The 26,746-nt window shown below is 39.0% G+C and overlaps 1 pseudogene; it reads right to left on the minus strand.

Annotated features, from left to right (window-relative positions):
• Positions 1–2,438: 2,438 nt before the first annotated feature.
• LOC116491347 lies at positions 2,439–3,885 on the minus strand (annotated as a pseudogene).
• Positions 3,886–26,746: the final 22,861 nt, after the last annotated feature.

Below are 26,746 nucleotides of genomic sequence, written 5' to 3' on the forward strand. Positions count from 1 at the left end.
TAGGAAGTTTAAATAGGTGCCCCTTGATACATGTGTAAACAATCATAGAGGAAGGATTCACAGCTTCCCATAACATAGAAAGGACCTTCATAAACATGTGAGTTAAAACAGATACTGTAATATTGGTTAACATAATAGAGTAGTAAAACTGTTTAAAAATAAACAGTAGCAGACAACCAGGAGCAGTTAACATTTCACAAGTGATGGAAAAAATAAAAGTTTGTCTGCAAATCTCTGCAGATCACACAACAGCCTCCAGAGCTGTCACCCCTTCCATTCATCCTGGCATCACAGCCTTTTCAGTTTTTCATATTAATTTTTATATTCTCATTAAATATTTCTTCCTTAGTGTTATAGTCTCATATATAAATACAGACTTTTATTAGTATTTTCTGATTCCATTAAACATGGGATATTTTCTGCTCTTTAATCTTGTCAGACATAGACATTTAGAAGTCAAGTAAGTGGCAGAAAATGGTTGGAGCCAAATTTTGGCCATGGGTGTAGCAATGACTTCTGGAATAAAGAATGAGATTCCAAAGCATTAGTAGTGCACCTGGAAGAAAACATCTATATCCCTCTTTGCACCCCTCCACACCCTTTAGAGAGGCAAGCACAACAGTGAAATTATGTAAGGAGTAAATCCATCATTCCTCATGAACCACTCTGGAAACAATACTAATTCAGTTGAATGAGGCAGAAAAGTCCTGGGAGGTAACTGAGCTAAGGTAGCTGTATGAAAATTTGAGCATGAAATACAGTGGCATAAAGAACTGCAAAGAGTAATTACTGGAAGGGGAACTCAATTAGCTGGAACAAACAACTGATTGTGCAATTAAGGAAAACCCTGTAAATCATTACAAACCTCTTGTCATACATCTTTTCTCCACAGTTCTGCTGTAGTGGCCCTGCTCTATCAGCTAAAGAGTTAGGGCTAAGCTGCAATCATGTTTTCATTGCTGTATTATGAACCACTAATGATGATGGCTTGTATACTTTTCCTAATTACCTTGAACAATACACTTCTCTATCCCTCCATTTTACAAAGGTTTTGTTGTGTGAGAAAGTGCAGGAAATCATGCAGAATGATACTTCTGTCCATATGCTGCATTCAGGTTTACATGTTTGCATTTGTGCCTTTCATACAAAAGACCAGTTAGAGGAAGAGAAGCACAAAGTTCCTTTTTTATCAGATCATCTAACTAGAACGTGGCAAATGGTTATATTTTGAGTTTCAAATCCACTCAGACATCATTGGGTGGAAAACCAGATATGCACATCATTGATTACAAGGTTTGTTTCTATTTAGAAGCGATAGGAAAGAACAAAAAAATCTCCTTTCAGTGTTATTCAAAAAGAAAATAATAGAGAAAAAAGAGATCAGTAGAACAAAGCAGAGTAGTGAGAATGTGTAAGAAGAAGAGAACATACAAACTAAGTTGGCAGGACTGTCTAGAGATAAGATTGCTTGAAACTTTACCTTTATGAGTTTGCTTGTAATTGTTTTGCTAACCCTTTGTGATGAAATTTTTGTGCTGGGCTGTTCCTCTGGCTGAGGATATTGTTTTTGTTTGTTTTTTTTTTTAGTCTCTAAAATTTCAGCAAAACTGATTACACTGTTTATGAGACTTAGGTAAGAGAGGGAAATAAAGTGTTTGTACTGCATTTTTTTCATAGCCTTTCAAAGTACCTGAAAAGAAGTGTTCATTTAAAATAAAATCCTGCCATTGTTTCTCTGTGCATTTCATTTCCCTCCCCCCCCCTATTTTTTTTTTTTCTTTTCCATTGTTATACTTCATGAGAACTTGGTGGTGTTAGTTTTTTTTTTTTTTTTTTTTTTTGGTTTGTTTTTCCTTCCAACCTTTATATACCAAGAGAGCTTTATTACAAAGGCAGCACCTATCTACTCAGGAACAGAACACCCTCGTTGAGGTTGGGCCATCACTGTGATCTGGAAAAAGAAATCCTTTTTCCCAACTTCCTTTCTGCCATATTGAGACGGCAGAAAGGAGCAACTTATTGAGCAACTAAAAGTGCAACCACTGATATGTCCTCAAGCACTGATTGGTACTAGTGAGAAATGCCATAGTGATTGTGCTGAAGAAATGCAATTTTTTTCACCCACTGAAAAGTAGAGACAGCTGCTTCTCACACTGCCCCTTGCTAAATCATTGTAAACCATGCTGGCAGAAATCTCTAAGGGATATTTGCTTTCAGTGGCACATTGGTCCTTGGCCTGGGTTTAGAGAACTTGCTAATGAGGCTGATGGCTAGTGACAATTCTGGCGACAGTGCTTATGGTAGAAACATCTGTCTGGGTTCTCTGAACTGGATGCAGACCCACCAAGTGGACTGCACAAATGGCTTTGTATTTCAGAGACTGCAGGATCATTTATCTTCATTAATCCACTGTTCCTAAAACTAATAATTAATGGCAACTAGTCTGGAAATGGCTGTGCAGGAAAGGAAGTACTGAAGGAATAAACAGTTTTTGTACAGAGAGCATTTTTCATCATTTCTATCCAGTATTCATTCTTAATGAAATGGTTGAACATGGTGAAGGCAGCGAGGAGCTGGTCGGTGGGCACCATGTGGCTGGCTCCCTTGATGGTGAGAAAGGTAATGTTGATGAATTCTTTCACAAAGCCCCCAGTCTGGTTCTCGCCTCCTTCTGTGTAGAGCCAGGGCCAGCAAGACACCTGCACCTTCTGGCACAGGGAGTCCACAAACCACTCATCCCCAAGGAAGTTGCAGACCATGTCGACATCCCCATTGCACACCAGGATCCAGTATTTCATGGCTCCGAGCAGCTTCAGGTACTGGTCATTCATCTGCATGTACAGGCACTTGTAGCTGCAGTTCACCTTGAAGCTGCACTCCTGCCACTCCAGGGCATCAGGGAACATGTGAAAACCCTTCCTCACCTCCAGGGAATTCAAATACATGGTAGGGACTGTGGAGTTGGTGCACGGCAGGTCCATCCAGACCTTCTTCCAGGCTACAGGCATCCAGAATAGGTTCTGTGTCCAAAAGAACCCCATTGGCATATGGATGAAGGAGTTTCCCATGTTGTGTGTGATGAGATAGTCACCCTCACACCTCATGCTTCCAGGGACACTGCCAGCACATGGGGCGTAGAGATTGTAGATGTTGAGGCCAGATTCCTCTACAATCTGAATCATCTCCTCCATCTTGAGTGTGCCATTAAGGTTGGGGTTGTCATGGAAGTTCCACTTCCCCTGGGAGAAGGTCTATAAGTCCTTCCACAGCTGGGCCCCCAGCAGGCCGTGGTAATAGGCAAAGTAAATTAGTGAGTTGTTGTTGATCTCCTAGGAGGAGAGGCTGTTTCCCACAGTGATTCAGGTTGAGTCTGGCGTGCTGCATCACCCACTTTGCCAGTGTGGGGATATAAACTCCCCCATAGCTCTCCCCTGTGAGGAAGAAGTCATTCTTGGAGTATTCAGGGAAGAGCTGAAGGACTCCTTCAGCAACAAGTAGTTGTTGTGAGCAACCTCTGTGTCATCCGTGGCATACTTCTTGTCCTTGGAGTACAAGAAGCCAAGGCCAGTGGGGGACTCCAAGTTGAGCGTGCTGGCAATCTTGTTCCAGGTGCAGCCATTGTACTTCAGGCCGACCACATCAGGCTGGACCAGGAAGGGGCGGGCCATGCTTTTTCAGGAAGCCCTCCATGGGGCTGCAGCCAGGGCCGCTGTTCAGCTATAGTACCAGGGGGTTGCTCTGGGGGTTGCTCTGTGCCTCCACAAACCAGCAGTGCAGGCACAGTGCCACCACTCTGCAGTGGTGCAAGGCTGGCAGGACGCTCATTTCATGGCTGGATGGTGTGGCCTGGCCCAGCGTCAACAGCACACCCACAGCAGCGTTCATTTTTGTTCATACAAGTTCATACTTGTTCATTTTTACTGGGAGCTCCCTGTGTCCACTACCACTAATTATGTTACAATACTTCATAGCCCTTTTGTACAAGTAACTTGTTTCCAAGCAAAGGAAAGCCCCTGAGCCTCTGGCATCTTTTTTTATAGTGGCACAAAAATGGCCTCTTCTCATGGGTGAGAAGTTTTAACCTGAAAGTAAGAAGATCCCCATATCAGCAAAACAGCAAGGTATTGGACAATCTCCCAGCTGGACTAGTGAAGAGAAAGACCTGCTCATTTAGAATAATTTTGACAGGTTTATAATGAGCTTGTACAAGGAGGCAACTTTAGGTCACAGAAGACTGGACTTGAGCCAAAAGCGTTCTTCTAGACCTCAGTCTTAAACGTGGTAAAGGCTGTTTTCGTGACATTTAGGGAGATGTGAATACTTTGTTTTTAAGATAAACAGCACCTAGAACTTACTGAGAAAAAGTATAAGTATGTAACAGCAGAAGAAGCACAAATAAAAATTGTAGAAGCAAAGAAAAGACATTTTCGGTCATTCAGAGGCCTCTGTTTTCTATGTTTCTGAGGGTAACATGTTGATCAATGATTTACAGGCCATCAGTGGTCTGCAAAATGCTAAATGGCTTGCAACTGTTCAATGAATCTGTGACACCTTCTTATAGCTAAAAATTAGCAGTATGTATTGCATAGCAGACTATGAGAAATATAGAGGGTTGTCAAGGGTCTGTGGTCCCAATGGCTCATAACTCAATTAAACTACTTTCATGAATATGATCATTTTAATTTTATACTTAGGATGAACAATGGGATATGTAAAGGACACACAGGAACAAGTGGCAAAATTAAAATAAAATAAAATAAAATAAAGATAAAATAAAATAAAATAAAATAAAATAAAATAAAATAAAATAAAATAAAATAAAATAAAATAAAATAAACAACAACAACAAACAGATTCTCCAGACTGCAGTTTTTGGTAATGTATGGGAAGGCATGGCAGACACAGCTGCCACATTTTTGGAAGATAGACTTGCCTAGGTATCCTCCATGGGCCATTCTGTTGATCACCATTTTTTAATTTTACTCTTTAGAAGCAGTTACAAGGAGTTTCAGGGTGGTGTGGACAGAGAAGGAAACAGATTTCTTTGCTGGATAAGTTCAGACATTCACTGTACATGCATGATGCTTGAACAGTAAGGTATGTGCATGGTGGTTCCCTGCCCCAGGAGGTGGTCACTCTGCAGTGCCAGAGCTATGTATGATCACCGTCAGCTGTGCTCATCTCAAGCTCCTGCCACTTGGGAACATTCCCCACTGCAGGGAGAGGGAAGCTGGATTATTGCCTCCTAAGGTGAGCATAGTCACTAGTTTTGCAACACTACATGGATAAAGCTGATGGGCAGCTCTGGTATGATCATCCTCACATCTTCATGCACAGTAAGTGCAACTAGTGGGATTCACTTTGGTCATTTGATACCTGATATGTAGAAAACAGCAAAAGTATTCAAAACTGCCACCTCCCATATCAAAGAAATGGTGTCCAATTTTCAGCCATCTGAACCTCCATGATGTAAAGCCATTAGAAGACCTTAGGGCACAGATTAGTTTTATTATGTATGTGTTAACTACCAGTCATTGTGAAGATCCAATTAAAGCCCCCGGGCACAACCACAGCACTAATAATTGTTTTGCTTTACTGCAAGGTTGCATTTAATTTCCAGATGAAGATCTGGCACAGATCTGCTAAATTCAGTCTGTTACTGATTTGCTGGTGAGCACTAAACATCAGAATCTGGTCATTGGTCCTCTGCTTCTCAGGAGCAAAATGCTGAAATAGTAAGAAGCAGGAAACCTGCGTGAATGCTTTCTGTTCCAGGAGGCTATGAAACAGATGGCATGGTTATAGCATCATTTTCCTCTGCAATAAAGGTTTTGCTTTAATTCTGTAAGTACAGCTCATCTATCTCATACAAGGGGATCCTGGAGGCTTTGTCAGTTTTCTGTGTCTGTTTAGGGACAAGACAGAAAAGTTGTTTTCTTGCCATGGAAAATAAATGTGCTGCTGAACAGCAAAACAAGAAAGAAAAAAGAAAAAAAAAAAAAAGAGACATATTATAACCAAGGAAACAATGATTTTTCATGCAGGAGAGGAAGCAAAGCATAAAACAGGTTGTATGGTGAAGCAGGGCAGGCAGAGCCCCATCTTGTGGCAGAAAGTCTGATTCATGTTCCTCTGGCTGTGTATGAGTCACCATGTCCCAGTGACAATGTTTTGGGACACTGCTCTGTGCAGCTGGCCTTTAAATATTTAAATGTACTGGATTACAAGAAAGATGCCTGCTCTTTGCCAAGCAGCTGCTTATAAACGGCTTTCTAAATTGCAAGTCTAGACTGCACTAGCATAATCCAGAAGAGAAGAGGAGGAATTGTGTAATTAACTTTTTCCCTTTATCACACACGAAAAAGAAACCCTTTGTGCTAGCAATGCAGGGGTAGTTCCAAGTTTAGAAAGGAACTAAAGTGACTCTGAGACTTTTGGTGTTTGTGCAATCCACGAGTATGCTGTAGTCTGGAGGAGGAATCCAGCTCTGTGCTGGCTGCTGGTAGCTTTCTTGCTGAGGAGAATTTCACCAGTTCTTCCTTGCATCCACTCTGGATGTCAAAGTAACCGTTTCTCCAGGTAATTTCATATTTCCAAACAGTCACCCTACTCAGCTGACTGCAGGTAGAGAGAAGACCATCAGTCAGTGAACAGGAATTGTTATTTCAGGATCTTCATGGTCCCAGAGCTGTAGAAAGCTCTTTTTTTTTTTTTTTTTTTTTTTTTTTTTTTTTTTTTTTTTTTTTTTTTTTTTTTTTTCTGTGCCCAGGGCACCTCTGTGAGGATTTTTCAATGTAAATACATCCCGAGCCATCTCCTCCTCATGTTGAGGAGGACAGGAGCACAGGAGCAGAGAACCTGTAACTAAGAGAGTATCTGTCATATCTGTGGAACTGTGCAAAAGAGATTAGAGATATTCACCTTTTTTTTTTTTTTTTTTTTCCTTTTTTTTTTCCTAACAAAGATCCAGCTCTTTAAGAGGTTTTGGCACATTGCATCATTCAAACAGGAGATGAACCCCAAAATTAGAATTAGGTTCCTAAATCAAGTTCTGAAGTTTAGTGACTGGGGACTTCCCAAACATAAAGATGGATTTGTCTGAGTATAGCATATCTGTGAAAAAGTCTGCTTTGGGTGTCCAGAAAAGACTGGAAATCACTACAAAGGTCTCTCTTGAGCCTTCTATTGCTTTCTCATCTCAGTTAATGAGCATTTATACATGGAGAACACATCCTTTCATGTGATTTGGTTATTTTTGCATCTAACTATGAAGTAAAATGAATACAGAAAAGTTGCAGACTTTTTTCTGTGTACTCACAAGGTTACTTGAAAGTGGGCACTTTCATTATGAAATTGGACCCAAACTTATAGATTTTCTGAGTTCATCTGGGTGTCCTTTCTTGAGAAGAACTTCTGTGAAAACAGAGCAATGAAATATGTTGCCAATTTATATTTCTAGCTGATATGTGATTCTGTGGTGGCTCAATTCTGCTTTGCTATCAGAGCGGATAGCAAAAGGCTAATTTGAAAGCTTCACCTTCCATGAAGACCTTCACTCACTGTGACTATGGCCGTAGGTTGCTGCTTACAGCCTCTGCCATGTGGCTTCTTCATGTTCTTACATGTTCTCTTTAAGCTGGCATCACTGAGTTGAATGGCAATTTATTGGTGAATTGGTAAATGGGATTATGGACCTGCCATGGAAAAAAGTATAATACTCTTATATTAGGACTTCTATTCTTAATAAAATAGTCTCAAATACTTTATGCAGAAATGTTCTGTGATGAAGACAGTAGCCATTGTACCCTATACACATCAGATGGGTATGTATCAACCCTATTACTATTTTTTTTTTCTTCTTAGATGTCTCTAAAGGATGTCAGGTTCAGCTATACTACATACGTTACAAGCAAGACTTGAGGTAAAGCATCTGGCCTAAGGAACTTCAGTGAGTGCAAGAGCAAATAAAAACAAGATGAAATTCATGAGCAGAACAAGGGAAAGAATCCAGATATTTTAGCTAGTAGTGTTATGCTTCATACACTGGGCCACACTCACTTTGCTTTCCTCTGAACTATTCTTTTTCTGCCCTATTGATTTTTTTGTTTTCCCCCATCTGCAAAAGATGGTGGACCCATAAAAGAAATTACTAGAAAAAAAAAAAAAAAGTCAAAAGGAAAAGGCTGTAATTTATGATGGAACAAGTTGATAAAAATACTGTAAGGCATACACTGGAAGACCATGCAGCACTGCAGAATCTTTTGATTTACAGCATGATTGCTACAGTGGAGAGAGGTAGGGTTTGAGCATGCCAGAACTTTATTTACTACACAAAGTATGCTGGCACCTTTTCTTTGATTCTAGAGAAGTGTGAACATCTGTCCTAGTAACTTCAGGGTACACAGATATGGTTTCACTGCTGGAAAATACAAGCACATTGTCAACAGGGAGAGCAGACAATGGACGTTTCCTTGCTTGTGGAAGAATATGGCAATGTTTTTATTTTTATTCAGTATTTTTCAGTTTTCTATTTCCTATTAACAGACTCTTAAAAAATGCTTCACAAAGGATTATTTTCAAAAGGTCAGAAAGTGGTATTAGTCAAGGTTCTTTTACTGAGCATCCTTTGAAGACTATTTTTCTACCGTAAACAAAAATTTTAGAGATCCCTAATTGGCAATTAAATAGCTCTTGTGGACATCACTATTTTATTTTATTTTTAAAAGACATTTTGTACAAAAACATGATATGGGCAAAAAGTTGCAACTTGTTTTTGCTGATGCTTTGGATAAATTTGTTCTTAGTGTATTTCAAATATGTTATTTGCAAATCTCTTTACCCAGTACTCCATTCTGACTGCAGCTAAATAATATTCTTTACTGAATAAATTCATTATATTTCTCCCCAGCTATTCATCATATATGTTGAGTTCTGATATTCAGTTTTTGGTTTGTATTTTGTTCCATTGTGCAATGAATTTACTTAAGAGTTTTAGTCAAGCAAAGGTCTTGCAATTTATGGGGACCAAGTCTTTCACTGGAGGAACATATTAGACCACTGTAAACTCTGATCCCCAAGGCAGAGCTGGGAATAATCTCCAATGGATGTCCATAACCAAATCTAAAAAATGATAGGTTTCACTTTTTATAATAAACTTCAGTCAAACAGAAAACTTAAGAAAGCAGAACTTCTCTGCCTCTCCAGGTCTCACTTTCTCCTGAGCCCCTTAGCCTTCTATGCACATCCTGTAATCTAGAGGTAATATTTTTTCTTATTTCTCAGTCCTTCCCCATGTCTTTTCAAAAATTATTTCTTGTCTTTTGTCTATGCCCCTCTGCTCCTGTCTGTCTTCATTCCTAACCATGTGACTAAACGCTTTTAATTTATTCACCAGGGATCAGTTTAACATTGCTCCTTTCTGTAATTCACACTGTATCTTGCCTACTGTTGAATGTTGTTTAATTCTGTAAAGCTTTCCATGTAACAAGCTGCTATGCACTATGTCATCTTGTATTGGCATCTTGAATCTTTAATAAAGTTGTTCTCAAATAATGTTTCAATAAACGAAATGTACCTGCTGAGATGAGATTCTGCATATTAAGATGATGAGCAATGGCATTTAATGGGATAGAAGATACAGACAAAAGGAGGGATAGGGTATCTTGGAGAAAAAAGTAAGAACTCCTCCCAATATATTTCTGCATTCAGACATTACAGTGTTTTTTTTTTTTTTTTTTTTTTTTTTTTTTTTTTTCTTCTGAGATTTCTCCCACAGAATTGTCAAATTTAATTATTTAGAACACATATCCAATAATGCACTAAGACTAATTCCCTGGGAAACTGTCAAACATGTGAAAAGGAGTGGTGAGAAAAGCCCTGGAGGGATTTTGTTTAGCATGACTGCAATTCAGAAAAAAGATGTGTGCACCCATTCTAAGGGCTTGCATATAAGCATATACATGTAGACATGCACACGTTTATATATGCATATATACTTACTTGCGTATTAAACAGAAACAGAGTTCTTAGGAAGAAATGAAAAATGTGGATAACAACTGTCTATTTTTAGGCAGAAAATTAGAATATTTCATTTCTAACTCTATAAGTTGATACAGACAGCTGATGAGAAGATTACTATTGACTTATCTAAAATGAAAGAGGATGGGTTTATTTTCCGTGACGATTCATTATGCTATAGAAAATCAGATCCCTAGTTGTGCGCAAGTACTCAGATACAAATAAAAATCAATACGAAATAGTTATATTCACCTTCTTATGAATCTGAGCCTGAACACCTGATCCAAGACCCATTTGTTGGTCTCAACAGGACTGGGAACAGGACCTGTCCAGAAGATGCTCTGAACAGATTTGAGGTCAAGGTCTGCTGCTCACTGGAGGGAAGGTAATGTGCTAAAGCATTAGTGCACTCAGCTCCCTGGCAGCTTCCCGATGTCCCCCAGGACACTCAGAGCTTCAGAGCTGTGAATGAGCATCTGAAACATTTGAGCAAGGGAATCAGGCAGAGTTAACTAGCTAGAGAAGGACAAAGTCTGGACTGGAAATAACTGAAAAGAAATAGGAATGTGGTTGCAGTACAGGTAACATAAATCAACCTAAGAGTAGCCACAGGATGGATAAAGGAAGAATTTGTAACTACGAGACCAAATTAGCAACTCTAGTCTGGATACTTCTACTGACCCTTGGTTCCTTGTTCATGGATTAGCCCTGATTCACCTCAGAAAGATGTGGGAGGGACACCACAGTAGAACTGTTCTGAAGGAGCTCTTGATATAAAAAAAAAAAAAACACAGTGAGGGGAGTTTCCTAAAAGTCAGTGAGGGACAAACACTCATCTGAATGACCTCAAGGAAACTAGAAGGATGGAGAAAGGAACCAAGGAATTTTCTAATTTCTATTCTGCTTTCAGAGGGCACAAAAAAAGTATTTGGTGAAGGGGGGCTTTCAAAGAGCAGAACCCAAAAAAAACCATCTATGAGCCTTTTCTCTGGCTTGCCCCCTCCTCTAATACTGATGAGATTTTCATCCACATGGAGCTATCAAGATGGATGGAGAAAGGTAGGGCAAAGGTAGACATAAATTTAATGTCTAAGTGCACTCTGAGATTTTTAAGTCCACAAGACATTGTGAAGCTTATTCATTAACTGGCATGCTTAATTAGCCCCTGGCTCCCCCCCCCCCCTTTTTTTTTTTCTTTTTAAACTTTGGATTGTCAGACACAGACCACATTATTTATTAATTATTATTATTATTTATTTTGGTCAATTACTTTTGGGGCTGCTTAGACATGCTTTGTGCATGTGTGTGCATGTGCACAAGATCACTTGATGTGTCTGGATGCCCTGCATGTTCTATGCCACACACTCACAGAGCCTGTCTTAAGGAAGAATAAAGCTTGGACAATCAACACAGATAGTAATAGCTTCTGCTAATGGTGGTGATTTGGAGAACAACCAGGAACTAAATCAGGCACATTTAATTTTTTGTCATTATAAAATATTGTGTCTGGTCACCTGCTTTACCCAGGAGTAACCTGAAAACTAGAACTGGGGAGAAGCGATTAATATTATGCTTCTCAGGTGTTGAATAAGTCTCTCCGGGGAACAACAATTTCTAATATTCAGAATAAAATTAGAGCTTGTGAGAGCTCTGCCACCCAGTATTAAAACACTTTCACTCCCTAAATATTCCTTGATTTTACCATTTCTGTGAGTAGCTGAGAATGGATGGTAATTCCCCTGAAAAGAAACCTTAATAGAATATTTAAAATTGCAATGCACCCTTTCTGCTCCAGTTTTGAACTTGAGAGTAGCTCAATATTGCAAGATTGCTTCTGGGATGATACATACGTGGCTCCTACTGAATCACTGCTGATCCTGTAATGCATCATCTGCTGTCATTCCAGACCTGCTCCCTCATGCTTACAGTAGTTCTATAGAACCATAGGACCTACTGCCTCAACCTATTGCATCCTAATAGCACCACAGCTCAAAGAGCCAAATCTTGCTGTTACAGCCGCAAGATAAGGCCAGGTTTTCAACCTGGCCACATGTTTGACCACATGGTCTCAGACTAGTCAGAGAAACCTGCCAGCAGGTTTCAAAGGAAGAAAATACATTTCTTTTCTGTCTTGAGGCATGAACAGGGAGCTCCTGAGATATCACAGAAGGGGAAAAAAATATATGGTCCACCCTGATATGAAACAATTCCTGAAGGGGTTACTATGGACAGGGCTACTGTTGACCTGGGCAATATGATAGATTGCACCAAACTACTCATATCATCCCATGGAAGATGCACAGACATTTCCTCTTACGCATAATTTTCAAATCATTCATCTAAACATGGAATATACTGCAGGGCAAGGGCTGAGGTCTTGCTAATTTTCCTAAGCTGTTTTTGCTTAGCAAAACAAAAGCTGGCAAAATTTAAATATGTTGTTTGCTTGACATAAGCTAATTACTCTGAGGGTCTGATGATATATCGAAGCTATCCTCTTAGTTTGACAGACTGTAATGAATATCTGTTGGTTTACAAAAAGAAAATGAAGACGTGATGTTTTTGCTCATAAAGTGTAGGCTGTTTTTTTTATAATTACAGAGACCTGTGGAGCCAGGTTGTAGTAGCCATAAGACCAAGTAACACAAGTGCTGAGGTAAGCATGACAAAAGTGCTCTGGGTAACCAGTAAGAGTTATATCCTAATGTGATAGCCTGCATGATTAAGAGATGTTTAAAAAGTGAATATGTAAAAGAGCCACAATAAAGTATGAAAGGCAAGTCTGAGGGGGTGGCTTTATGGCATTTTCCACAGGACAATATTTCTAGGTGTCACTGCACCCCGCATCTGGCAGGTCATGTTTAGATAAACAAGGCACAGAACTGCTTTGATGTTGGCAATATGCAGGAATTTTAACTCTGCTTCTTGACTTCTGCTTCAGCAAGTCTGTGACTTTCTCTAATAATCTTTGCATGACTGATCAGAAGCAAACATTACAGAGATAAGGGGTGGCAGCTGTGGTGCTTAATTTCAGCATTATCTGACATTTGTCACCCACATCTCCCATACCATGAGCTATTGATACACCAGAGGATTCTTCTCTGTCAATGACTGCGTGTTGCCAAAGCATGCTTGCATGGGGTTCAAATCTCCCTTTCAGTTCCACTGTTAGGAGCGAGACATTTAACTCTCTGTCTTAAGTGATACTGTCATTAAGAGAACAATTAACAGAAGCAATCCTGTCCTTTGCTGTGCAGTGAAAAGTGTTTTCACCCAGATAGCCTTTCTAAGGGGAGAGGCACAGAAGAGGGAAGAAGGACAGGATTCCCTATGGAGCTAAAAACGGGCTATAATAAAGCACCATGCCACCTGAGACCATCTGTGAAGTTAAGAAGGGAGTCCCAGACTGGAAGCTACTCGCAGTGAAAGGACAAGCCTGATCCCAAAACCAGCAAAGCACAGTGAGAAGGGGGAGAAATGTATAACTAGTGATGGCTTAGCCAGGCAGAGCTTGCACCTGCAAGAGATCGTTTATGATTTGGTTGCAGATTCTCTGGCAAAATAAGTGAATTTAAACACTTCTGAAATAGTTGTTCAGGTATCATGAGTTTCAAGGGAGTCTGAAGGCAGTGTAAAATGAGGTGTTGCAAGCTAAAAGCAGCTGTTGCTCTAATTTATACCTCAGGGCCTTTTTGCTGCTCAATGTATGTTGAAATGGAGTAGGCCTAAAGGGAAAGTAAATTCATCTTATTTGTGCCCTCAGTTTAGGCTGTTCTGCCAGAATGCAACAGATATACTGAACATATTTTCCTAGGAATTTCCTTCTGCTGATTCCCTCAAAATATCATTTTTATTATTGCTTTAGCTATGGTGTATAGTTGACTTTTATTGCCTAGAGTATGTGAACATGCAATGAGACTCATTTGGTCTCCCAACATCTATGTAGAACCAGTTAGTTTTCCAAAAAAGAAATGGATTCCTAAATTCCTCTGAAATGAAATATCTGTGGTTTTTGTTTGTTTGTTTGTTTGTTTTCTGATTCCCACCAAAATGGATGGGAACAAAATTCTTTTATAAAGCTCTCTTTAATGACTTGTAAGAGCTGGGGATAGAGTAGGGAATTGACCTGGGCTTCAAGGACAGCCAGGAACATGTTAAAAAGTGGAAAACATTTTCATCATGTACTAGTGGCTTTATAAGTGCATGAGCCAAGCACATGTGCAACTGGCAAAATTAGACTGTGCTACTTCATTATAGAATCTTTGGTGCAATTAAACATTTACCCTTTATATCCCATCTTTCTTTGAGATTGTATATTGCATTCACATTCTGTGTTGACTATATTTTAACTTGTGATTCAAAGTAGTTCTGCTTATGAATCAGTTACTGCATTATGCTGGGATTATATCAAGGATGCTGGAATACTCCACTCACATTGCAAAATTCAAAGGCTTTATTAATATTTTGCAGTATTTTTGCATATGTCTTGTTACGCATATAACTAGATTCCTGTTTAGCATATGTATCAGTGACATGCAGTGTGAAGGGTACAAATTTAGTTATAGAAATACAGCTGTATCCAGTACCTTCCAAAAATAGCTCCCAATTCTTTACCTTCTTCAAAAGTAACAATTCTGAAAGCTGTCAATCTACATGACATTTTCTAAATCTAAGTTGAAAATGGCTAGTAAAGCTAGTCATAGGAAATGTGATAAAACTATAGACCATGGTAATATTTTTGATTCCACTGAAATTGAGGTACTTTGACTTAGTTTAATTTCCTTTTTAAAGAAGAAAGAATAAGATTCTCAGCATGTATATGTCTATTTAGAATTTGTGAAGTTAAACATCTTTTTTCATTTGGAAGTCACAACTTACCCACTATAATTTTTTTTTATTATTATTTATTTTTATTTTTTCTTTCCTATAGGGAAAAATATAACATTTCAAATAGAAACAAAAGTCAAAGATTTGTATTTTTTTTGGAATGAAATGTATCTGAAGACCCCAAGTAATCCACCTTTGTTCTTCTAAACCATCAGATAGAACTCTTCCTGGAAAATTTAAAAATTTTTAGATGTTCTCCCCCCTGGAATGAAGCCAGTTCCAGTGAGTACAGTTCCAGTCACAATAGTAGCTTTTAGCTCCCTGCTTTTTCTCTTGAATGACTATCTGGCTTTCAAACTTTTTATTTTTGGTAATATAATTTACCTTACTTCACAGATCTTGTTTCAGTAAGCACAGTTAGAATTTCATCCCTTTACTCTCAGGGTTTCTGTGACTTAAAGATCACAATAATACTGCAAGGCATTTCTTGGCCTGATCTAATCAGTTGAAAGTACTTTGCAGAGGCAGAGCCAGTGGACTCAATTGGCCATGAGATTTGACTTCTGTGGGTTAAACCTAATGATTTTGTCTAACTGCCTTCTGACCCCAGCCAGTGTTCCACATCGCACTGCATCCTGCCCATTCACAGCAAGAGGCAGTTTGAATTTTTGTATCTAGCTAATAGTTTTTTTAGAGTTCAGATCATATTCTGATCTGTGTGACTATTTAGAGAAGTTTGAAAGGAAGCAGCATTCTAGCTTTGGGGGACATGCTTCTTACCTCTGTGCTTTTGACTTTTCCTTTTGTTATTTCTTATTTTCCTGACAATAATACTATCAATATCAAGTTAAAGGGAATTCCCTGGCTGAAATTGTCTTTTCACAGACTTCTTATCTGTCTAAACAGTCATCTGCCCAGAGCTCAGATCCTGCCTTAAAGTTTTATAACAGTTGTTTTTATCAGATACTTTAGAGATTTTTTTGGAACATTCTTCCCCTTCTCCATTAAAGAAGACTGATTTTCATGAAAACTCCATAACACTGTTCATACCCCAGAGTCCCTTTGTAGCTGTACAGTTAGCCTGGGATCCACTGCTAAAACAAAAGGTGCTGAAGAGAATAAAGGACTCTTCAATACAGAGGCAGAGCAGCTGAGCTGCTTCACCTTGTGTTTAATGTCAAGTTGCACCCCCCGGTTTTCTCCCTGAGTCTGTACCTTTTCCACTAAAGACATCAGTGCTTATAGCATGGTGCTTATACCTTTCTCTTATGTGATTTTGGACTCTCAAGATCTTCACAGTCCTGGCTAAGTAATGCACACCTTTACCCCCATATATACTAATCAAATGGACTACATCTATTAGTCCATAACAATTTGTTTCTGGTAACAGCCCCTGACACAAAATCTCTTGGATGTGTATATAACCCTGTTTGCAATCCACTCCTTGCTACCTGTCCTTTATCACCTGCACATCAACCATGCTTTTCTTTTGTACTATCTCTCCTCCAGAGAGTAAGACTTCAGAAAAGAAACATGACTAAAACATCTCTCATTGAATTTTAGAGCAGTGTTTTAATATATCACACCCTGAGTATTTTGTTAAACCCTTCTAAACAGTTTGTGGAAGAAGCGACAAAAGAGAGTTCAAGCCTACTGCTCCCATCACTGTTTGGCTGCTAAAACAACAGCTTCTCCTCTCACTTCACTTTAGTTTTGTTAGTGATATTAGTCACCTCAAGAGGCAAGCACAAAGTGTGCTGGAGTGTTGCTGCCTGGCTTATAGTGTGTAAGCACTCTCTACTCTATCCAACAAGAATATGACAGGAGTCACCTAAACATTTTACATTAATTTACTTTCAAGCACAGAGCAATTACTGAGAAGGTATTCACAATGAACACAAATAATTCATTTCCTTAAGCTTCAGCAAATAATTAAATAGAATTGTAATTTAACCAATTTGACTGTATCACACCGGTTTTTGCTGGCTTAAATTGACTCAGATCTTTTTGTTCAGTGAAACTATGCTAATTTATATTTTTTGGAGAATATGGTCCCATCTTTTTATTGTGCTAAGGTTATCTATATTGTTGAATGTCATCTACTGCAAAGATCATTTAGTGTGTATGGAAGTCAGCTCAGGGACAACTTGTCAGATCATATTATTCCTGTCTGTTGTGGTGAAATACAATCAGAAATGCAGAAATCATCTCTCTTTCAGGAAGGTGAAAGAACAATGCAGAAGAGAGGAGACATGCTAATACACCTAAAAGATGTCATCTTTCCTGAAAAGCATGTTTTGCAGGAATGTGATGTTAAGAGTGATACATCTTAATACATATTTAACATTTTTTTTTCCTCTGCCCTCGACATTTTAATGGAAAAAATAATAAAAATATTTTATAAAATATTTTATTAAAATCCAGTCCTATTAAAATTTCACTAATGTAGAAAGCATAGGTATTTTAAGCCCTATTCCTTATCCCACATCTTAGATTTCTGTGTTCTAACTATACACAATAATAATACATGATTACTGTAGCTAACCAGGTCAACGAAAAATTGGAATATTGCAGTCATATTCATAACTAATCTGTTCTAGTAGAGGCATTTTTGGTAAAAGAGGTTAACAGTTCAAGTTTGAATAAAACAAGTTAAGATTTACAAATTAACTTAATGAACAATTTTGCAAGCTGACACAAATAGCAAAAATATCAATTACAGATACAATATACAAGGGATATATTGTACTTTTTCTCCTACATTTCCTGTGTCTGGGTAACATTTTCAAGACGGTATGAAGGTAAGTGGATTGAGGTCATCTGAAGAAAAGATACACTTAAATAGAAAAACCATCATATCAGGTATGTGAATCCTCCGTTTTTCATTTTCTCAACTCTATTATATTGATTTCTGGCCTTGCTTGAGTCTTTCCTACCCAAGGGGGAGGGGTCTTGCAGTTTCAGGGACTCAACTTCCCATTCAATTTATAAATGAGGCTGACATTTTTAGCAGGAAAATCAACATGAATACATACAAATGGAGTAGTTCCTTCAGAAATAAGACAACAATGAGAAAATGTAACAGATGAGTTATGTATAGTCCATCAAAAATTAGCGTGGGAAATAGTTTTTAAGGTTGAATGTTGCTTTGTGTCTCTCAGATGGACAGTTCCTTTGTCCTTTGTTATTTTTGCAATCAACGCTGAATTACTATCAGAAACTGAGGCTGTTAGATAACCCTGATGCCAGGACCCAGCCCCGTAGATGATAGATAGAGACTACTTCAGTTGCTGTAAAAAATAGGCCCTTTCAATTTAATACTTTTCTGTATGTGAGAAGTGTCTTTCTTTTTTCCTCCTCTGTGGCTAAAAAACATTTGTTCACAGACAGAAAGAACTTATCCTGGGAAGACCAATGTTTTCTGCTCTCATCTAGCCATCCTAACCACTCTGATGGAGCCTCTGCTTCTCTCAATGCTTAGATGGTTAATCGGCCTATGCACTAAAAAGCTAAAATAGCTGTTTATTTTCAAATAATCATACATAAACAACAATGTTCCTACAGCATCAGAGCCAAGGGAAAGTAAGTTTGAAGGGGCCAGCTGCCTATGCACTTATTCATGAATCAAAAACTTGGATCTCTGGGGCTCAAAATATCAAGTACATGCTGATATTTCATTCACAATGACATGCTTTGGCCCACAAGGAAACATTTTTCTTTTCCAAAAACATCCCATATTCCTGATAAATCAAGGGCTAGACTTCTAAAAAGGGCAAATATCCCCCGCTTAAGTGACATTTCCTCTGGTGGGTCCTACTCAGGTCAGTTCTGGTCCCTCCTAAAGAAATCTTGATCTCTTCCCAGTAGTGCCAGGTATCAGAGTCTAAAATCACATCTTTAGCAGGATTGAATGGAAGCTGTGAAAAGCCTCCCAGCTACAAAGCAGCAGATTTGTTTTTTAAAGGGAGAAGCACAGAGAATCCCAAGGTTTGTTAGCAAGGACCTGATATTTTCCATCCTTCTGCCTGAGGGGAAGATGCAATCATCTGGCACATGTTTACAGGGCATGAAATAACAACTTGGCTGTGACATTTCAGGTCAGAAATGTTCCACTCTTGAGCTTTGAAGACATGGGGGGGAGAACTGTGCATGTATATGTATGTACTGGCTATTTTCTCCTGTTCTTAGGATTTGCTATAACTGTATCAGCACCTGCTGAATGAAAAACTGAATTCTTCCTGCCACTTGAATGACAAAGCTGCCAAAATGGTGATGAATATTTCTTTCAAGGCAGATAAAGTAATCTCTCAGTACTGGTCACCACTGAGTCTCCAGGAAACCTTCAAATGCAATTTTCCCTGTGTAGGTTTGTATTTATTTCTATTTTCAATGAATTGCATCAGTGTGAAACTGTCCAAAGAGGACACATAAGGAAAGAAAGAAAGAGAAAGACTTAACTGGTGTGTTTCTGATTGACTGTGGAGTTCAGTACTGTGCAGTGAGCTGCTTTATCAATTAAGTTCATCCCTTTCCTAGGGATTGGGACAACCCTGGAGGGAAAGCAACTTTTGCTAAGCAATATATAGGACAATGAAATTACCATGACTGATTTGGATTGGATCTTTGACACAGGTGAGACAGAGTATATCACAGCCTACAGTAAATCTGGTCCTGGCATTGATTTAATAATAAATGAGGTTAGAGTTTTTATCCTACTTGGTTATCTGACACACATGCTCACTCTCTTGCTCTCCCCACCCCCCACCCCCCATTGCATTCACCAGCTCTCAAGTTTCCTTCCCCTCAAGGAGATCACATTATCAGCAATGGGACCTAGGTATCCCTCAGTGGGTGTCCCCCAGTATTGATCTGCCTTCATCTTCCTGATCTCCATGACCTCCCCCGTATCTTACATCTTTCCTCCAGTCATGATCTTCACCTTCTTCTTTGTGTCCCTGCTTTCACTTTCCAAAACCAATGCTATTTGGGAACCCTTCTTTGAGCACCCTCCTCTTTTCCAGCCCCCCAAGTCCCCTGTTATCATAGTCTAAATAGTTTACATGCAGAAGCACAATGCACAAGCAGCCTCCTAGTAGCTGGTTCTGTCTTGCATCTGTTTATTGACTGCAGGACTTGGGATGCAATTCTTTGTTTAGTCCAGGAGTTATCAAAATTTACATCCAGCCTAAACTGACTGCAGCTAGCAAGTAGCAGGCTCGTGCTCAAGAATTCAAAAGGTCAGTTTTGGTCATTCCCTACATACATGTATACCCAATTATCATCCACCCATTAGCATTTACTGCTTATTTTATTTTTATTTTATTGCCTGTAACAAGTTCAGTTGGTGGAAATCAAGGTACAAAAATCCAATCTGGAGGTGGGAAAGTGCCTTTTTTTTTTTTTCCTTGCATGAATATTTGTGTTGCTGTTTTACAACAGAAACATTATTTCGCTCATTAAAATCTTGTGCACAGTATTGTTTGAGTATCATATAAACCCTTCATATAAAGGAGATTTACTACTTTTCCTCTTCAGTTTGCTTATTTAGCTCAAGTCCTGTGTGATTGCTCTAATGCAAGGGTTTACCACTGAGGGCAATTTGAAATGCAATGCTTGCTACTCTCCCAGCAATGAGGCCACCTCAATGAATCCCCAGCTGGAACCTGTTTGAGTGCTCTGCCCCATTTCATACGGATAGAAAAAATAACATTGAAGGCAGAGAACAGACTGAAAGAGAGGGACATTTTACAAACTTCCCAAGTAACCTTGTCAGAAAGATGAAATGTTTTATTCTCTCACTCCTTTTCAATTTTCTCAGGTTCTGATATCTTCCTGTTGCCAACATTTATTATATTTTATTTTTTTTTGGATGGTGTAATGAACCACAAAAACACAATGGCAGAAAGATTTGGAATTTAATGTTTGCATATCTTTTTTAAAATTTCAGTAACTTTTGCCTGCCCATCTGTCTTGTGTGTCCTTCTCTCCCTTTACCCAGTATCCCCCTGAATACATTTCTTCCACAGTCTGTTTCACAGATTTGATAGAAAGAATTACAATGAATCTGAATGGGTCATTTGCTTTTTACTGCATATCACTAGCTGAATGAATCTTTAGGAAAATAATCATAGAAAATTATGAAGTAATAATGCTTAAAAGACAGCTATATGTGTAAGTGAACACAGACCTGAATTCCCCTAATGCATTCTCTTTGGTCAAAGGTATTCCTAACCACCTTAGCTGTTTGCACCTGAACATAATCAGCTTTTACTATATTGCCTGCCTAGACAAGCTTCGGGTGAGAGTGGACTCAGCTGAGCAGCATAAGCTAATCTCTGATTGCCTATCTGATAATAGTCACATGAAAGTGAAGTCATTTCACAATGATAGGAACTGAGATTTCAGGTCAGTTGATGTATGGTGTCTCTTTCTCCCTTCTTGTGAATTCTTTGTTCCTGGAATAGCAGTCAGGATAATAGATGCACAGAAGAAAAGCATTAGAAGAGAAGGTGCTGGCACATTGGGAATCATAGTGTGGTTTTCCTTTTGGAGAGGTACACAAGGGACAAGAACGGTGAGTTCATTAAGAATCTCTTTCCTCCTTCTCCTTGTGCAACAGACCTGTGAAATGTGCTGGGGGGGAAGGAGGGACTGTTGGCTTCTGTTTGGACAAGCTTCTGTTTATTATGATCAATAAAACACATTGACCTGAGAGCTTTAGTTGAACTTGTATGGCAAAATAGGGACATCGAGCCACAGTGTCTGTTGTTTGAGACTTCCCTGGTTCTCTGAAGTACCACAGAAGGCTAAAGCCAGCCCTTTGTGTCTGGAGGTGTCCTTACATCACACTTCTGTAGTCAATATATATGTTAGTTGGTGCTTCTACTATATCCCGTGGAGTGAGGATCATCCCTACAGTTATCCCAACCCCATGGTGGCTGAAGTTGCTTTACTCATTTCTAAATAAAGCAACATCTGGATTGAGAAGCTGGAAAATATGAGTAACTGTCACTGCACAACCATAGTAAAGTGCAATAAATAAAGCTCTTTGTCTCCCTCCAATGGATAATTACTGTCAGCATTTACAGCTGAGTGCAATATCCTTGCTCCACTTCCACCGTGGGTGAAGTGTTAGTGACTGGCCTTTTTGTCACGGAGTCAGTGGCCTAAACTTTTAGATCCAAAGGTTTGGAGTTACAACTTTGGAGCCAATCTGGAAGGAGGATTTATATGCCCCTAATGCTTTAGCACAAGGTGTTTAGTTGCTGGGTCTAAGACAATGGGGCAGAACAGAAGGATCTCTGATACATAGCCACATGTAAGGTTGCTGCTGTTCTGTAAACTCATCAAAAAATAGGTGGTGCATACATCTGGGATGTAGAAATTTCTATATCTCTTCTCTGATGAAAGAAAACATTGGGGTTTTGTAACGTTTGCTAGCAGCCAGAAGCTGGCTTTTAGCTCTGAACAAAATAATATTCATCAGTATAACTCTCCCCTTGTGCTGTGGCACTGGGGCTGTCCTGCAGCAGGCTGGCCTGTCGGTGCTGACTCCCACAGTACCCTTGAGCTTTGCAATGGTTTGGTGCTCTGCTGTCTGACCTTTGTGTATGTGTGATGTAAGATCAAAGCCTGCAGAAATATCGCCACAGGCAGAAACAAAGGTTTGATGCAGCTCTGGCTGTTCTGAACTAGAGAAGGGCAGATTGTGAATCAGTGCAGAGAGGTGCTGCGGGAGGAATGGGACACCGAGGGGAACAGGATTGGTCTCTGTCTCTGCTGCTGACTTATGCTAGCAGGCCAGGCTAAGGTAAAGATCCTTTCCACACAGATAAGGAAAAAAAAAAGTATTATCAAAAAAAAAAAAAAAACACACATCCATATAAAAATGCTATCGAAGGTGCATTTAAAAATATATACATTTTTTTTGAAAGATAAGGTTTACCTGGAGGTAGCCTGCCTTTTTTTTGTAGCCAGCATCCCTGTGTCTTATCCCCTTCATGGCCCAAGTGGCTGGTTGAATGAGGGAAGAGAGGAGAAGAAAGGGATCAGCTATGTCTCAAGGCCACAGCTGAACTTGACCTTGTGCTATTAAATTCACAGGAAGTCCTAGCAACAGTTCTGCTGCTGCATCTCTCTGCCCAAACAGACAGGAGTAAATGTCATCATTAGCATGTGCCAGCCAGGAAGTCAAGGTGGTAACAGGAAGAATACCAGCGGAGCTGGGGGGGGGGGGGGGAAAGCTGGTGCCTGTGGAGTCTCGTGAATGATCTGCTCATCCTAGCTCTGACCCAACAACTCCTCTGCCTAAGGTTCTTGTTCCTGTTGTGTGTGAGTAACAGAACCCATGAGGCTGGAACTGCATCACTGGCTGAAGTCTGCAAAGCTTCATGGTGCAAGAGAAAGCAGTGATGAATGAGTGATGGATCCTTCAACAGTACAGTTTGTTGCTGTTTTTGGGGAGGAAAATTCAAGGTGTGATGAAAAAGCACATCCTTTTCCACATTTACATGTATATGGAGAAAAACCTCATACTATAGATCTCATAATATCAAGTTCCTCTTGTAAAATTACTGGCATCCTTAGTCATTCACAAGAATTATAAATCTGAACTGAAATCACAAGGAAGAACTATTTGTTTCTTAAAGAAATGTGCGCACATATATGGATATACCTACATGTAAGATGTACCAGTAAAATCCAGCTGCTTATTAAATATGATGATTTCTCCAAAGATAACCTTTATCCATTCCACAATGCATATAACAGGACAATACAGTTACAGACTGTACAAAACAGGCATGCAATGAACTACAACAGAGTTGGCTCTGGTATCCTTGTGCATGGCTGATATTGGAAACTTGCATTCCTTTCAACTCTTACAGTCAGTGGGGTGTGACTGGGAACAGAAAGTTCATGCAGTGGAGAAGGTTGGCTTTTCCAAAGCAGTCTGGTATTCTGATATCCATTATGGGGAAGAATCTGTGAATATTAATGAACTGAAAAAGCATGACCTGATACAAAGCCCAGGAGAACTTCCTTACTAGGAAATCATCCTTCAAGGAAAAGATATTAGGAAATCTGAACTAAGAGTTGATAAGAATGTTTTCTTTCAATTCTTTTAAAGTCAAGCTACTTCAGAAAGAGGATTGCTGGTTTGTTTACCTTTGTGTAAGTAAAGCTTCCCTGACACAGGTCATGCTCAAAGGAAGTCAGACTCTACGTTATCTCCCAGACTACATTAGCAACCAAATGAATAAAGAATCCATGAACTGACCCATATGCTTACTTCAGATTGAATTGCAATTTTCTCTTTGCTTGTCTCTCCATTGCCAGAATTAAAAGACACTTGACTACCCTGTTGCACAGCTGGCGAAGCAGTAGAGAGCCACAAGCAAAGAACACCTTGAGATCCAAATCCCAAAGCTGCTTCTTCCACTACACAGATCTGCTAATCCTAATGAAATGGTGTGTCCAAAGGGAGATGAATAGGAAAAAATTACAGTGGCAGAATTAAAGGCTTAGTCCATGCTTGCAGTTGCAATTATAATTTGCACTTTTGGAGTACAAGATGTCTGCACAGTGGGACAATAGTGTTGTGCAATACAACCTGATGCCATGAAAACTGATCAGCTCCCTTCAGGGTAGCTTATCATTTTAAGGAGTTTATTCTTACAGCAAACACTTATTCTTACTGCACCACTGGTAATGGACAACAAAGAGTTGTTATGGCTGATTGATTCCTCTCACACTTCTGCCAGTCAGATTTGTGTGTTCCTAGCACCCTGTACCAAGCAAAGACTGTTATAAATGGGTTTACACTAGTAACAGAGAATCACAGAGGTCTCTTCCAACCTAAATGATTCTAAGATCATCTAGTCCAATCCCAGTATGTTAACAATATCACCACCAAGTTTTTGTTCCAACTTATAATTACAAGGTTGGAAGTTACTACCAACATCTGGCTGTCACAGGCTGAATTATTATTATTATTATTATTATTATTATTATTATTTTTTCTGCAATGTGCATTGCTATTTATCCTCTGAAAGGAAGTGAAAAGCCTTGATGATGTTTTTCTTCATCAGTGAGCAGTAAAACTGTTAACGCCTTACCAGGATGTATGAACATATTTTTTTTTTTTTTTTTTTTCAAACTGAATTTCTCTGAGACAAAGCAAACCTTATTTCAGCCATAATGCTCTCTCAACCAACCCCTGTGATTTAAAAAAAAAAAAAAAAAAAAAAAAACACACAAAAACACCATAACAAAACCCTTTCCTTTCATCACCTTGGAATAACACAACTGCATTGTTACAAGATCACTATATCACTTATCGCTTCTTGACATTCCCAAAATAAGATATAGGAAAGCTATTATAACCAGAACTTACTGTACCCAGCACTTCAGTTCTTACTGTAGGGCCTTGTGACTTCATCTAGTGGTAGTTGTCTCTGTCCCCAGTGCTAGCTAAGACAGCAGTCATTTTATGGTAATGACTCATCTCCAAAGAGAAGTGATAGAGACTTCATTACCATTGGAAAATGCTAATTTTCTATATGCAAACCACTTCATTGAAACATGCTGCCTCTTATGTCAGAACTGAAAGAACTTCAGAAACTGAAATAAAATCACAAAACAGGGTCAAAACATTCTATTTCTGGCATTTTAAGTGGAATGACTTGATCTTTCATTCCTTTTGGTTCCTTATTTATTTACTTATTTATAGGAAAACATAAACCAAGCCTGAAGGATAAGTCTGACCCATGTCAAAAAGGAATTTTTCCTATCCCTAATTTTTTTCCATCACAATTTAAGTGGCGAGTTTTTTTCTAAGTATTAGCTTTGTAAATTCAAACTTGGTAGATTAACTGCAAAATAAATTAAAAATAACAATATTTCAGACCTATGTTCACCAAAACTTGGACCTGAAACAGGCAACTATTCCAGGGATGGGTTATTTTTCCCTTTTAATTAGACTTTGGAACAAAGTAACTTTTAAGTTTTTCTTGTTTCTGCACACCTATGTTAAATTTCCTATCAATTTGTCTCTGAAGCAGCAAGGAAAAATGAATATGTTCTTTCAAACATTTAACCATCTGTATGTATGAGAGAATGGCAATTGTCCAGAAGACAATGCTGCATAACACTTATTTTAAAATAAAAAGTTCATCTTTTCGTTTGCAAGATTAAAAATCTCTTGATTCTATGGAAATGAACCCTTTCATCCATGGCATACATGCCAAAAATAGGTATTTCAGCACAATATTGAGTTCAAGTCCTGCTTGGGTCATTGTGATATTGGTGATGATTATATTCGTTTAGCAAAGCAACCCTTTGATGATATCCAGACTTTAGACTGGCAGTGAGGTGATATTTTCAGACAGGTGGGAGAAGCCGGGCTAAAGAAAGAAACAGGAAGGCAAAACTCTTTTCAAGTAATGACTTATTAATGCTGGAAGCCTCCCATAAGGGAAGGTTGTTGCATGATGCTTTGTGCACACAAAGATGCAGTTACAGCTATTATCTTGTCCCTGAGCGATTGGAACAGAACTGTGCCATTTTCTGTTTGCAGCAGCACTTTGCAGAAACAGCAGCACAGCACCTCAGATCATAAAGCACTTTGCAGACACTAAATCACAAAACATGCAAGTGCAGAAAGTGCTTTATCACTGCTTTCTTGGCATGCAAATTAGGGAGCCATTGAGTCCATGTCTAATGTATCTGTAGCTACATTCATTAAAGCAATTCATGATGAAGTTAGACTTGTTGATTCTGAATGATGGGATGCCAGCAGAAGAACCAGGGAAGATCTCTTGGCCAGTAATGACAGGGGTCCAATGGTCAGTATTGAATTGCTCTGGGGCCAAGGGGTTGCAATACACTCGTTGTATTGCTGTGG

The sequence above is a fragment of the Aythya fuligula genome, chromosome 7 (assembly GCF_009819795.1).
Source record: "Aythya fuligula isolate bAytFul2 chromosome 7, bAytFul2.pri, whole genome shotgun sequence".
NCBI classification, from domain to species: Eukaryota; Metazoa; Chordata; class Aves; order Anseriformes; family Anatidae; genus Aythya; species Aythya fuligula.